Source organism: Apteryx rowi, unplaced genomic scaffold (assembly GCF_003343035.1).
Source record: "Apteryx rowi isolate R43461 unplaced genomic scaffold, aptRow1 scaffold_1093, whole genome shotgun sequence".
Taxonomy (NCBI): Eukaryota; Metazoa; Chordata; class Aves; order Apterygiformes; family Apterygidae; genus Apteryx; species Apteryx rowi.
In genome coordinates this window covers 63,252-76,506 of record NW_020447301.1, presented here as the reverse complement: position 1 = coordinate 76,506, position 13,255 = coordinate 63,252, and the positions used below count along the sequence as shown (strand labels likewise).

The 13,255-nt window shown below is 39.2% G+C and overlaps 1 protein-coding gene across 1 annotated transcript in view; it reads right to left on the bottom strand.

Moving 5' to 3' along the window:
* The window catches only part of LOC112969547 (probable acyl-CoA dehydrogenase 6), an 85,186-nt gene that overhangs the window by 61,451 nt on the left and 10,480 nt on the right, over window positions 1-13,255 (bottom strand). The gene's annotated exons all lie outside the window — the stretch shown is intronic.

Here is a 13,255-nt window from a genome sequence, read left to right as displayed (position 1 = left end):
TACCAAGAATATCTTACCATAAAATCTGCTGAGGCTGCCTTAAGCCTAGAATTTCATCAGTTTTTCACAAAAAATCAAAATCGGTATTTTTATTCCCTCTACTCCTCCCCAAAAAGTCAAAAAAGAAGAAATGGCAAATAGTAGTTGTTAGAGAAGTAACATATGGAGCCACCTGAATCCTCCTAAGAGGGGAAAAAATGGAACAAGAAAGAGAGAAGAGGCACTCAGTGCGAAAACAGTAGTAGACAGATGTGGCTGAAAAATACTGATAACATTCAGGAAAGAAATATGCATAGTAAGGACCTCTAACAAAGTGTGATAATAATAAATCTAATATATTAAGAAACAGAGAAGTGCAAAATTAAGGGCTTCCTCTCTTGGGCTGATGGAAGATCCTAAAAACTGAAGCACCCACTGACTTTTTTTTTTTTTTTTAATTACTTGAACTTTGCATTGCTGACAAAACTGAATCCAGAGTGAATCTTCTTTTCCTAGAAATTACCCAGAAGGTAGTTTTCTTTTCATGTGAACCAGAACCCTGGGTCTGCGGCACATCTGGCTGATGGCTTTAATCACTGAAGGCTATGGAGGAGCTCACTCTAGCCTGTTGTCCTTCCATCTGTTTCCTTAACCCTTGCACTCCTGGCTGCAAAGCAGCTCAGGCTCCCGAGAAAGCAGAGGGTGTGCTGACAGAAGACCCTCATGACCCCATCCTCAGATGGGGTTCAGACCACAAAGCTCTCAGGTGGATACAGGCATTTACCCTTTCTATTCCCACAGCAATTGCGCAGCACTGCATAACACATGTGGATTAGATCACACTCTGGCAGCTGTGAAATTCCCTACATAGTCCATAGGTAAAGAGAAATGCTTCAGTCCAAAAAATAAGATCTCTTTCCAYAGCTCTTCGGAGCCACTTGCCTTTCTCCATTGACTATATAACAATACCGGGAGTGTCCATCCTAAGTGTCAGGGTTGCAGCTAACATTTCAGTGAAGCACTGAACTCCATCCAAACAGATGATCCCCAACCACCTTCAGCAGTGTTTGCCCTAACCAGTAGCGATTTAATCGCAATTGCTAAGCTCTGCCCTGAAGCAGGTTAGAAGTATCCGGTGTCCCATATCGCATTTCAGCCCAGAGTGGTACTAACACCTCAAGATGAAGTCCAGATCTCTGTTCTGAAACTACAACCTCACTCCTGGGACTAAAGCTCTGATCAACCCATCATGCTACTTTATGCATACTAGAATTTGGCCTCAGCACACAGTACAGTATTTGATGTGACATACAGGTTGTTTTAGGGAGCTAGTACAGGCCAGATAGCACAGGAAGATAGGGAATAGACTAGCTACCAGCTGAGTCAGTGAGCAACTTCTGATCAGAAATACAATTACTCTCCTTAAAGTAACTGTGGATGTTCCCACCACCTACACAAATATGTAACAGTTTTTGACTGATATTAAACTTTGCTGATTTCTGTGGAATGAGTTTCAACAGACACATTACTCACTGATCTTCCATCCCACTGGGAGACCCTGGCTCCCGAAAAATAGAGAGAGCGAACTCAACAGTGTATTCATTGACATACAGAGTAAGGAGAGGGGAAAAAAGCTGACTAAAGTCACCTTCAGATATGTTTATAACATCATTAAGTGATAATAAATTAAGAAATCAAGCAGCTGCTTCTCTGATACTCATTTAAGGAAGTTTTCCATTAATTCTGCCCTTTGTTTTCCCAGCTCAGCTAACGATACTAATTTGTAAATGCCTGAGGTTTTGGGGGAGTGAACATCTCCAGCTAGCTTCACATGCTGCAGGCAACTGCACACACACAGGTCATGTTGTTTCAAAGATCCCCCACAAAAAAAGGTTTTATTGAGAATGTCTGCCAACACCAAAAAGATTTCTGGCACTGAAATGAATATTGATATACAGTCAGAAGATAACCAAATTCAGCTATTCCACTATGAAGAAACTGGAAAGACACCTGAAATATGCTCTGAACCAACTTTTCTGTATACTTTACATGATGTTAGCAGCTATGGTTTTGTTACACTTCTGGGTTCATTTTCATCTGAAAATGAGCAACACTGTGGCTCGGACACAATTAAAAGTAGCTCTTAGGAACACTGAGGAGAAAGTTCTTTAGCCTTAAATAATCATTTTATTCTCATGTCCCTTGTTACTCAAGTTCCCTGTCCTGCCATCCTGCCAGTTGCCTGTGTGTACAGTAAGATTTGCTACCGTGGTGTCCATCAGCTAGCAAAGTCACATAAGGGAAAGCAAGGACAGCTTGTAGTCGTGCTGCTCGTGGCAGTTCACAGCAGCGTTGGCCTCCCCCAAGAGGAGCCACTGCTCAAGCCCAGCACAGCGCCACGTGACTGGCCCTTGCTTCCCCAAACTGAGGACATCTGCCAGTGTAGACAAGGCCACTGAGTGGCTTTGGGTTCTTACAGGAAACTTTAGCTATTACATTAGAGGCAACGAAGTAATCGACTCTACTAGGCAACCCCAAGGAAGGCAGAATGAATAGGTAACAAATGAACACATTCTTCAGAAAACACCACTGCCCTGCAAGAAATGCTTTGTTTTTCCTGACTTGTCTCCTATGTATCTGCTTAAAAAAGGGAAGGGGAAAAAAAAGTTATTGGTAACAAAAGCAGAAAAAATAGCAGGATAATAGCCCCAGGAAAGAGCAGAGCTAACTAAAGAGAGTTTGAGCCAGGGTTAGGAACCTCTGATTTTATTATTTCAGCTGGATGCATTAGTAAGCAAGATGAGGTGTACTTTTTTTTTTTGTTTGAGAAAGAGAAAAAAATGTCACTGAAGTCTGATGTCAAAGCTGATATCGTAAGAACAAAACAGTGATATTAAATTTCAGTGTACAAATAATTCTGGTGTTTATAAAAATTCCCTTATCACACTGTCCTTAGCAGTTGGCCAACAATTCAAATGTTTAAACAGATATTTTTTCACAATTCTAAACATTGAAACTGCTCCCAGCTCTTTATGATATTGAAAAAAATTAGAAGATTAATGTATTAGAAGGGTTTCTTTGAGAGGAAGGAAAGGAAACAAACAAACAAAAAAAACCCCTCACGTTTTAATTCATCTTTTGCTTTTCATGTTTTTTTAAGCCAACAAGCATATTTTTCTATTTTCTTGTTTTCTACTGTTCAAACAGGGTAAAGCTGTATTGCTTCCAGATGATCATGGCTGTGAAATGGCAACAGAAAACCAAACGCACATGGAAAAAAAATGTTAAACAAATCCTCACCCTGTTTTGGCTTCTTTCCTCTGTTTTCTCCTAAAATCTGTTATTTCATGCCCTTCCTCCCCCCAACCTCTGCCTTTGCCCCATTAAACTTCTGCGATGTCTCCCTCTCAAGGTGGGTGTTGGTGGAGACCCACAAGGTTAGCTACAACATAACTGAAACAGCTGCTCAGATTTCATGGGCAGGAGCAATGTAGGGGCAAGGCTGCAATCAACTCTGTCCTGCCTGGCGCACCAAATCGAGAAATTCTGCTCAGTGCTCCTTTCAAGCCTAAAGATTTATATCATTTCACACAGCCTTCAGGTTATGATATTGTCCCATCTTTAGTTTTTACATTCTTTTGTACACCAATCCCCCCTGAGATTGTAGCGATACTTAATTCAGCCTGCTCTGAAAGTTAAGGGCGTGCATTTCTCTTTAAGGATCATAATTTAAAATATGCAGGAAGACAAATAAAAAAAAATCCACTCAGGCTACTACATTAAACTTCTGGCACAACGATGCTAGTCTTCAGAGACAGTATCTTAACAAGTTTAACTTGACATGAAAAAAAAATATCTCAGCAGTTTCAAAAAGGCACATTGCTTATATTCTTTCTAGGTCCCATGATATGCACCAAAAATGAAAACCCTAAAACTCAACAACAAATCAAACCCTTTCTTTTTGCTGTTATCCAAAATGCTAAGAAAAATAGCTATCAATTCATCATATCTTATCACCATCCTCTTTTAACTGGATTTCAGTTTGCCTTAAACAATATTTGATATTGTTTTCATCAGACATTATTAATTATATTAGAAAAACAGCAGAAGCAGGAGTACCTGATATCGACTGGCAACTAGTTCATATCCCTTATGGACCAAAGCATTAAGACCAGCTGAAGGACTGAAGCATACTTAAATATAAGAGAAAAAGAGTATCATATGCTGCATGATCAAAGATTTGAGGAGTAGCTGGTAGGCCAAGTTGCACCAGAATTTTGTTTGACTCCATCAATCACCAGGAATATGCTGTCCAGGTGAAAAAGAGCCTGTATACTTCTTTTGCAAAGGATTTACACAGACCAGATAAACTTGCATTCTATATTTAACCTTTCTTTTAGCAAACTGCTTGCTCAAATCTTACCTTCTTTAAAGCGCAATGTTTAAGTATATATTTAAATGCTTTGCTGAGAAGTCTTTTTGACAGAGTGTTTAAAGTTTCTAGAAAAAGGGCAATGAACCTATTTGTGAAAACTCTCTCAAACATCAATAATCCTTATTCATGTGAAAATAAGCCAGAGAAAAGATTGTTCCTTAAGGGTTTACAGAAGGCTCCAGATTAAATAACTGACATTTATGCTGGGCAAAAAAACTGGGCACAGGGAGGAACAGAAAAGTGAGCGGTCAGACAGACAGACAGCTTCCCCCTGGCAGGGAGCTGGCAGGGCGACGCTCCTGCTGCAGCTTGGCCCGGCCGCTGCGTGCGAAACTGCCAGTGCATTATTTAGGCCTATAAAGCATCGTAGTTGTGCTCACACACCAGAGTGAAGATTTCAAGTATTTTTAAGGCCAGTTTAATAGACTTAAGAAGTATTTCAGAATAAAACCAATCTTTTAATTTCCTACTTCACTAACTAGAGGATATCATACAGTTCCTGATGTGTCAATCAGTATTACATGAGCATAAACAATGAAATCAAAATAGACCTGAAGAGCAGTAGAAGTATGAGCCCCACATCACATAACTGTGTTAACTTTCAGATTTATTGTTAAAAAGTGGTGTCTATTCCACACCACACAATACAGCATGATTAAAACACTGCAATCTCAATTCTCTGCATTTTTGCAGAGAACTGAAACTCAAAACTCAAACGTTCCACTCCATCAAGTGGAGCACCTCTAAACATATCTAAGTGTTAAGCACAGAGGAGCTAAATTCCTTATAATCAGTATCCTTCCCTGACATCTTTTTATTATTACAACACATTTGCAGTTATTAAATTGTGCGCATTACTTATTTCGTATGCAGGTTGCCTGTCACAGATCCACAATGACTGGGCCTGTACTGTTGTCCTTCCTTCATTCTTTCTGGGATAAATGTCAAAAAGGATTAACATTATCCCCAGGAGTCCAGTTTATAGCAGAGGGAGCCTTACAGTTGTGCTGCAAGGCTAACAACACAATCCACCAAGGTGACTGCAATGATAGCCACCTGTCAGAAACGGAGAAAGATATTGCTGAGACCTGTTTTCCACCTGCACAGAAAGGCAATTTTACCTGTACAGAGCCTTCTGAACTTCTTTATGGATGTTGGAACAACTAAGGGCTTATGCAAGATTGCCATGGATTATAGTATTAATAAGGCTTATTAAATAACAATTGTGTATCAGCTAGGTCACTAGGGATTAGAAATGTTAGATCAGAACAGGAGAACCAAAACTAAATGTTTCTTGTCTTTTCTTTCTTTTTTTCCTTTTTTTTTTGCTCCCCATTTCTTTTTATTCCGCTGTTCTGGTTTGCACAGCCTGGACACCAGCTTCTTATCTTGCTCAAATGTTGGGGACAGACCCGCATATCTAGGAACAACACAATTTACTTCAGTCTTGCAGGAAGTAATCCCCTCATCAAGCCAGCTCTCATTCAAAGGGTCTGATTTAGTTATTGACCTACGGGATCTGCATGCATTCACAAGCCAACAGCTCTTCAGCTGTTTTCTGTATCAACCTCAGAATGGCTGTTTCACAATAATTTTCCCCATTTCAGCCCCAGGAGAGAAATTAAACTTCACTCTCCAAAATTTATAATGTAAAAGTGAGTGGTAAAAAGTGAATCAAGCCTACATGTCACGAAAATAATTTTCCCACATCCTCCACACTTGGTATACTGACATGTCTCAATGCATAGAAGGTGTCTTTATACCTTTCTGAAAGCTGTCTGATCATGCCATCCAGATATATGATAGATGTCAAGAATCTAGAGTCAAATGGCTGAGACTGGAAAAAGACAGTTACACGTAAATTCAAGAGACTTATAATACCAAGGTTGTTTTAGTATAAGCACATTCATTGGTCTAAGCTTTGTCAAGTGACAGACTTGCCATTTAATCCACAGAAGTACAAAAATAAATTCAAATCCTTTAAAGGAAAGCCCCAAACAATATGTCTTACTTCAGAAAGTCTCAACCCCTGTATTCTTTTCAGGTGTTGTAATGCTTCRTATTTCTTTAAGCTGTTCTCTTTGTTGTGTATTCTTTTCCTCTTCACAATCACAAGATTAAGAACATCAGATTTTTAGCAGATTTGCTGCCTAAGCCCCCCACTCCCCAAGCCAACACTTGTCTACAAAACTGAAGGAAATTCGAACGAGACTTATATACAAAGACCTCCAGAAGCATGGAAGCAAGAGGAAAACAAAATCAAGACCACTCCACACACAGATAAAATAAAGAAGTCAAAAAATTTAATTCAAATATTCAGCTCCTTAACCTAAGTGTGTTTAGGCTACAGCTTCTAAAACAGGGCCATCACGAGATACTACTAGGAGTTTTGATTGTTGCTTCTAGTGTTTTGTCATGAGGTTACGTTAAGAAATGCCATTTGGCTGTTGATCCAGTTCAGTGCCAGTGAGTCAGATGAGTTCTGTTCTTCCACAATTTAGATCTGGCCCCTGATTCTGCACCTGTACCTCAGAGTAATACATGCAGGCCCTCCTCTTTCCTTTTTATTGCAGTAAGAAAACTATTATTGCTACAACTTCAGCATTAGGGAACAGAGAAAACTAGCTAGAGATAAGATTTGTCTGTCTTGAAGCCTCAACATTAGTACCTGTAGAAAAGGCAGGATCAGTTAGGTGGTAGGTAAGAGCACCATCAGGATTCTGGAAACTCAGATGCTGTTTCTGACTCTGATGCTCTCTTTAGTGTGACCTTCAAACAACATTACAGCTGTATCTTTTCTTTTTCCTCCTGTATGTTTCTGTCTCTGTTTTTGTATTCCTCAAAAGACAAATATTTGATATGTGAATATCTACAATCTTGTACAACCTTGAAACCTCATTAACAAGCCTTATTTCCATATGAAGCACTCAAGCTGGTGCATGTCTAACCTAAAGTCAAGCATAAGAGCAAAGGACAGGCTCTCCCCCAGCTGCAGCCCAGCACAGCCTGAAGCACAACCTGGCATGCCATGCGGAGGTGGGACAGCACAGCAGCATGCTAATTACCACCTCTCAGCTGGGAGATGGCAAACGGTACCTGAAGGAACGGCTTCCTTTAACTGTCTTTCAGCTGCAAATGATGAATAACTGCTCCTCGTCAGCTTGGACACAATGAGGATCTATCAGCTTGCACTAAGCCTGTCAAACCCAACACGCCAAATCCGCACCTGCGTATGCTGTGAGAGAACCAACAATCAAGAGCTCAAGCACTTAATTGCATGTACATAGCTACTGTTTGTCACTGCATGTCAGACTGAAATAAGTGTGAAACGGTGCTTCCTAAACCTTGTTGGCTCAAGTATCATTATCACAGCAGGACTGCACTGCACTGGGGCAGCTGCAGCAGTGCTCTGTGTCAGGCTGCAAGTGGACAACGGGAGTGTTTGTTCCCAGTTAAAGGCTCTTCTAACYTCTTCCAGCAGAGAGGCAATTTTAACTTTTTTCCCCCAATGCTATTTTGACATAACTCGTAACTATCAGGGGACACATACCAGATTTCAGAAGTTTCTGGCACACCCCTATGGTGTTGGTATATGGATTCCAAGGTTGGTTGGCTTAATACCATGGACTGTGTTACAAGTCACAAGTTTGAGGATTTGCCTTGCCTCAAGTACAAAGCAGAATCCCAGGGACTAATCTGATCCCTCAGCAGCACCTTTTATTTAAAGGAAGATTATCTCTTCCACAAAGACTCGCTGCCCTTCAGTAAGACTGTTTTCTGCTGGATGTTTCTACAAAACTGCTGTTGATACCTGTACAAGCTATCACAAGCTCACAAGGCACTGGTATACTACTGAATCAGGCACAAAAAATGAAGCACTCCTGTTTGAGTCATTTGCAGAGTCAGGAAAATCAGAGATGAGCTTAAGTACTCATTTCCTTGTTTCACTCAAAATAGAACCTCAGATACCTGATCTGTGAAGTCCAGCAAGCACAAATTGTCTCCCCCTTATCATTTTCAATTGCATTTCATCCTGCACTTGCAGGATGCTACACAAGGGCTAGAATTGTCAACACTTCACAAGAGAAAAAAAAAAAAGAAAAAGGGTCATCCACATAGAACTTTCATGCATGCACACAAAAACCCATTTTCCTGAGATTTCAGTCCAATTCATCAAATTAAGAAGGTCAGATAAGCACCTCTTAATTCTTATACTTATCTGAAATAGGTCTCCAAACCACTGCCATCCATCACTAATTTTTTCAGGAATTTGTATCAAATAAAGTGGTGACTAATTTTGGTCTATTGTTCTTTAAAGGCTTATCAAGTTATGTGTTGATTGCAGAACAGATGGACCCTATAATCAGTAAATATTTCAGAGTGCTGATTTACTGGTTCATTGGTATCACAACACATGGCACAATGGCCTCTCTTCCAAACTTTCAGAGCACAACTATTATTAACATCTTATTGCATTGTTTTGTAAGTGAAAAAGGAGATCAAGCAATTAGTTCAGCTGGCTACGTTTAAACCTACTAAATCAAGCACAACTATTACAGCTGGTTACCCTCACAACAAAGAAATGTTTCTGGGCAAGCAAAGTCTCCTCTGACAAATACATCCCTTTTAGCCTCTACCCATGCAAACCCCTTAAAAATTTGTTTCATTTATCCTCTGACAAGCTGTAAAACCCTGTTTCATCTGAACTACTAAATCCTCCTCCAGTGACAGAATTCACTATTCCTCCTAGGTCCATCTTTCTCTCATTCCACCTAATAATAAGTCCCAGTATTATGGGGAGGAGGGAGGAAGAGGGAAAGAGAGAGAGGGAGAGAATAAACACACACACAACTTTCCAAGTGATTTTCCACTAGCAAACTCTTGTAAAATCCCATCTTACAAGACAAAAGTGTACTCAAGAATAAAACAACAAAATTAACGTTAGAGGATAGTCTAGATCTGTATTCTCATGTTCAAAACAGACACATGCAACAAACAGGCTTTCTTAAGGAAAAATGTTGCATCATTTTCCAATTTCACAACACTGCAATCAACCACTTGAAACGTATGTTATCTTTCATCAGATGCTTACCTGTCCCAAGTGACAAGAATATACTGCTTATTATTTCATCCAGTTCAGTATACAGTGTATATCCCAGCAGTAGGGGAAGGATAAAAATATACTTTCCCACGTATGAGTCTTAGAACATATTTTCCTGATTTTAGGTTTATGAACATGTTTCTGCCAGCACACTGCTAAGTGCTTGCTAGGAATCAGTGAAGGCTATTGTCTGTACATACTATAATTATTTGTACATGCAAATATGTTCTGTTAAATATTCCTATAGGACTGCCAGTGAAGCTGCTAGTAAAAGAGCAGCCATAATTATCACTCATGTCTCACAGTGCTGCTATGAGTATGTGCAGCACAGGAGACATTGCCCCCTTGCAAACGTCTCTTCCGCCTACCTCTTTGTTTTCACCAAGTCTTTACAGGACAATTCCCATGCTGTTGCATCAGCTGATAAAAACAACCGATAATCATCTGCATCTGCACACACAGTTATGCAGGCACATAACAGGGCATTATAGGCCTGTGTCTTTGGCAAGGCTTCCTAAAATTTAGTCACAGCTGAGACTTTGATTCATAAACCATAAGATCAGAAAGAACCACATGGATCTTCTCAGCTTTTACTTCAACATCTCATCTAATCTGCAAATAAAATACCCCAGAGAATGTGTCTTGCCCACTTCCCTTAGCAAAATGGTCAATGGCCACTTTCCAAGGCTGTTTAAAATATTTTTGCTGCCTAACCTAATATTTTCTGTCCTTAGTTTTGGGATTGTCAATAGCTCACTAGCCCAGAAACCTTATAACTTGAGGAGAAACACACAGTAAATATAAATTAAGAGTAACAAGTATATATAGATGTTGGGTTTTTCTCCCCCCTCAGACTAAACACTCACAGCTGAACTGAGCAATTCCATAAAACAGATTTTGTATACAGTAAAAAGACACCTATTCATAAATGATGTTCATGTTTTCACCATGTATTTTACTATTAAGAATAATTTCCTAATAGAACAATATACATTTTTTTCCAAGGGAAAATGGTACATACATTATTTTTTGAATCATATAAAGAATACCAGAGCACAGAACTGAAATACATGATTCAAGAAAATATCTTTCCCTAGCAGAGGACTGATAGGACAGTGCAATAAGTTAAATCCATTGCTAAACTCCAGGATTCTCCAGTTATCTATATGGCTTGGCCTTGCCCACGGTGTTTACATAATCCCTTCAACTAACATATTGAACTATTGTAGTACAGCTAATATTCAGTACAAGCATAAACAACTGGGGAAAAAAATATACAGGAAAAAACACTTTGAAGTTTGTAGACCACTACTGCATATGATGGAAACTGATGCAGCCTTTGCAATGCAAATAGTACCCCAATCAGTTCTCCACACAGAGAAAGTTTCCAGTGATAACATACACATGTTAAGGTATGTTCTTTTTTAAAACTGGCTCCCATTAAGCAGTTCATTGTTCACAGATGTAATGGTGTTTACAAAGGAAACAAAGTTCAGTTTCAACAAATCTGAAATCCAGCAGATGTTTCCTTCTATCTAAGCAAAACAAGCTTGTGAACCATTTCTACCCAATCAAAACACTTCAAAATTAATTATACTGTGGCGGGGGGGAAGGTTGTATTCAAAAGAATGACTTTGGAAATTAAATTCAGAAAAACTTCTGTTTCAAAATTGTAGCTGCCACTACAATAAATTCACTTAAAGATATAGCATTCTTTAACAGAGAATGCTTTATAAGCTGGGTTTGGAGGAATACAACATAAAAGTTATACTTTTGCTCTGTGTTGGAAAGAGGAAGTAGGGTACACTGTCAATCGTGCTGCTCTGGCACTAGAACACTTTCCTCAGATCAGTTAAGCTCCCTTCAGACTTCCCCCACGTACCCCAAAACTCCAGTCTGCTCTTTGCTTCCTCAAATCCCCCAGGATCTTTCATTCTCTGTACAGGGTAGCTAAATAGTAAAAGTAGTGTGGCAGGGTATAAAAGGTATCCCTCTCTCTTTTTTGCAAAAAAGAAATTACTGCTAATAGTGCCCGCTAGTCATACAGCAAGCATAAGCACTTCACAGAAGAATTAAAAATTCCAGGCATTTGCCAAAGGAACTCCCACTGAGCCTGTTACACATCTGACTGTTTCACAGATCATGTGAAAATTTCAGGACTTTCTGCTGTGCCTGATGTTACTGTACCATTACACAGTGAAAGGTGGATGTGGGGACTTTCCCTTGCACAACTACGGCAAAGGCAGAATCTTCCAGGAGTTAGTGCATTTTTTGTGCCCAACAATATCTTATGGAAGAGAATATGAATAAGTGGATGGAACAGTGTCAGTGAGAATTTCATCCAGTGTTTTATAGGTTTCATAAATTGCAGCTGTAGAGGCCCAATAAATTAGATTAAAAACAAGACACAAGTGTCAAAGCCAAGGAAAAAATACTCCCAATCATTAATATAAATGAAGTCAGCATATGCAAACCTCTGTGACCATCTTTGCCTCTGTAAGTCCCTTCTTCACTAGATTTCACTCAATTTATCTCTTGTTCTAGTTATTTTGTGAGTGTTATACAAAGTCCCCACCCTCCACAACGTTTTATGCACGGCATGCCCAACAGCGAGGTTCCTTGTCCCAGCTGAGGCCTCTGCATGTCCTCAGATGCATATTACAACAAAGATGGGGCTGTAATCTGACAGCAATAAAATGTACCATTATTAAAAGCAACATGAATATTAGCAGTGTGAAGGACCCCACTGAGACATATTTCAAATCTGCCTATCAAACAATTATAGTAGAAAGTGGAGGTGTTTTCTCCTTCACCCAATAATCCTATTTGTCCTTTATAGAAATCTTAACTGCAATCTCAAACTGTCAGCATTTTTGTAAAGTACCAGCTCAGACCTAATTGGATTTGTCAAACAATCACAGCTAAACAGTTCTGTGAACTCCAACAACTGAATAGCTAAAGAAAAAGCTTCCAAGTCAGAATATATGACAATTTAAAAGTTCATTTCAAGATGAAAAATTTCCTCTTAAAGAAATTTGTAAAAAGACATAATTTGTTCCACAGTTCAAACCCTGACCCTTAGTAACATAATGATGTGGTGTGGCATAGCTAAGGTTGTGTAAACTCCCCTGCAAAGATGATTATTTGCAGTTACTTATTTAATCATTTTTACTTCAGCTTGCTCTGAATTCACGAAGACTGCTGCAGGCTTGCCTACGCAAACCTTTGTTTTAAAGTTTTTAGCCACAAATAAGAAAACAGGAAAAAAACAGAGAATTCTGGCAGGAAGACCTTACAGTAGTGTTTGAAAAGAAAGTAAGTATATCTTATGTCACACACAAACAAAACAAAACTTGAGGAATGTGTTTTAGCTGAAGAGTTGAAACTCCTCCTACTCTTCCGGATTTCCTGATTTTTTTTTTCTTCATAAATGTGTATATATAAACATGCAACTTTCTCTGTTCTTGCTGTGTATATCATCAGCTTCTTGTTCTGTACATGCTTCTGTGGGCTGGAAGCTTCAGAATAGCGTATTTTAAAGACAGTCTAGGATATAATGGTCTGTCTAGGATATAATGGTCTAAAACCCACACAAAGCTCATTCTCTGAATGGTGAGGCAAAATACATTATAATGCGATACAGATGATAGGCTAAGTATAATAGGCCCAAACATAAAAAGCTTTTAATGCCCTCAAATTGTGGTTTCATTAATGAAGATTGAGATTATTCAATATGTGTC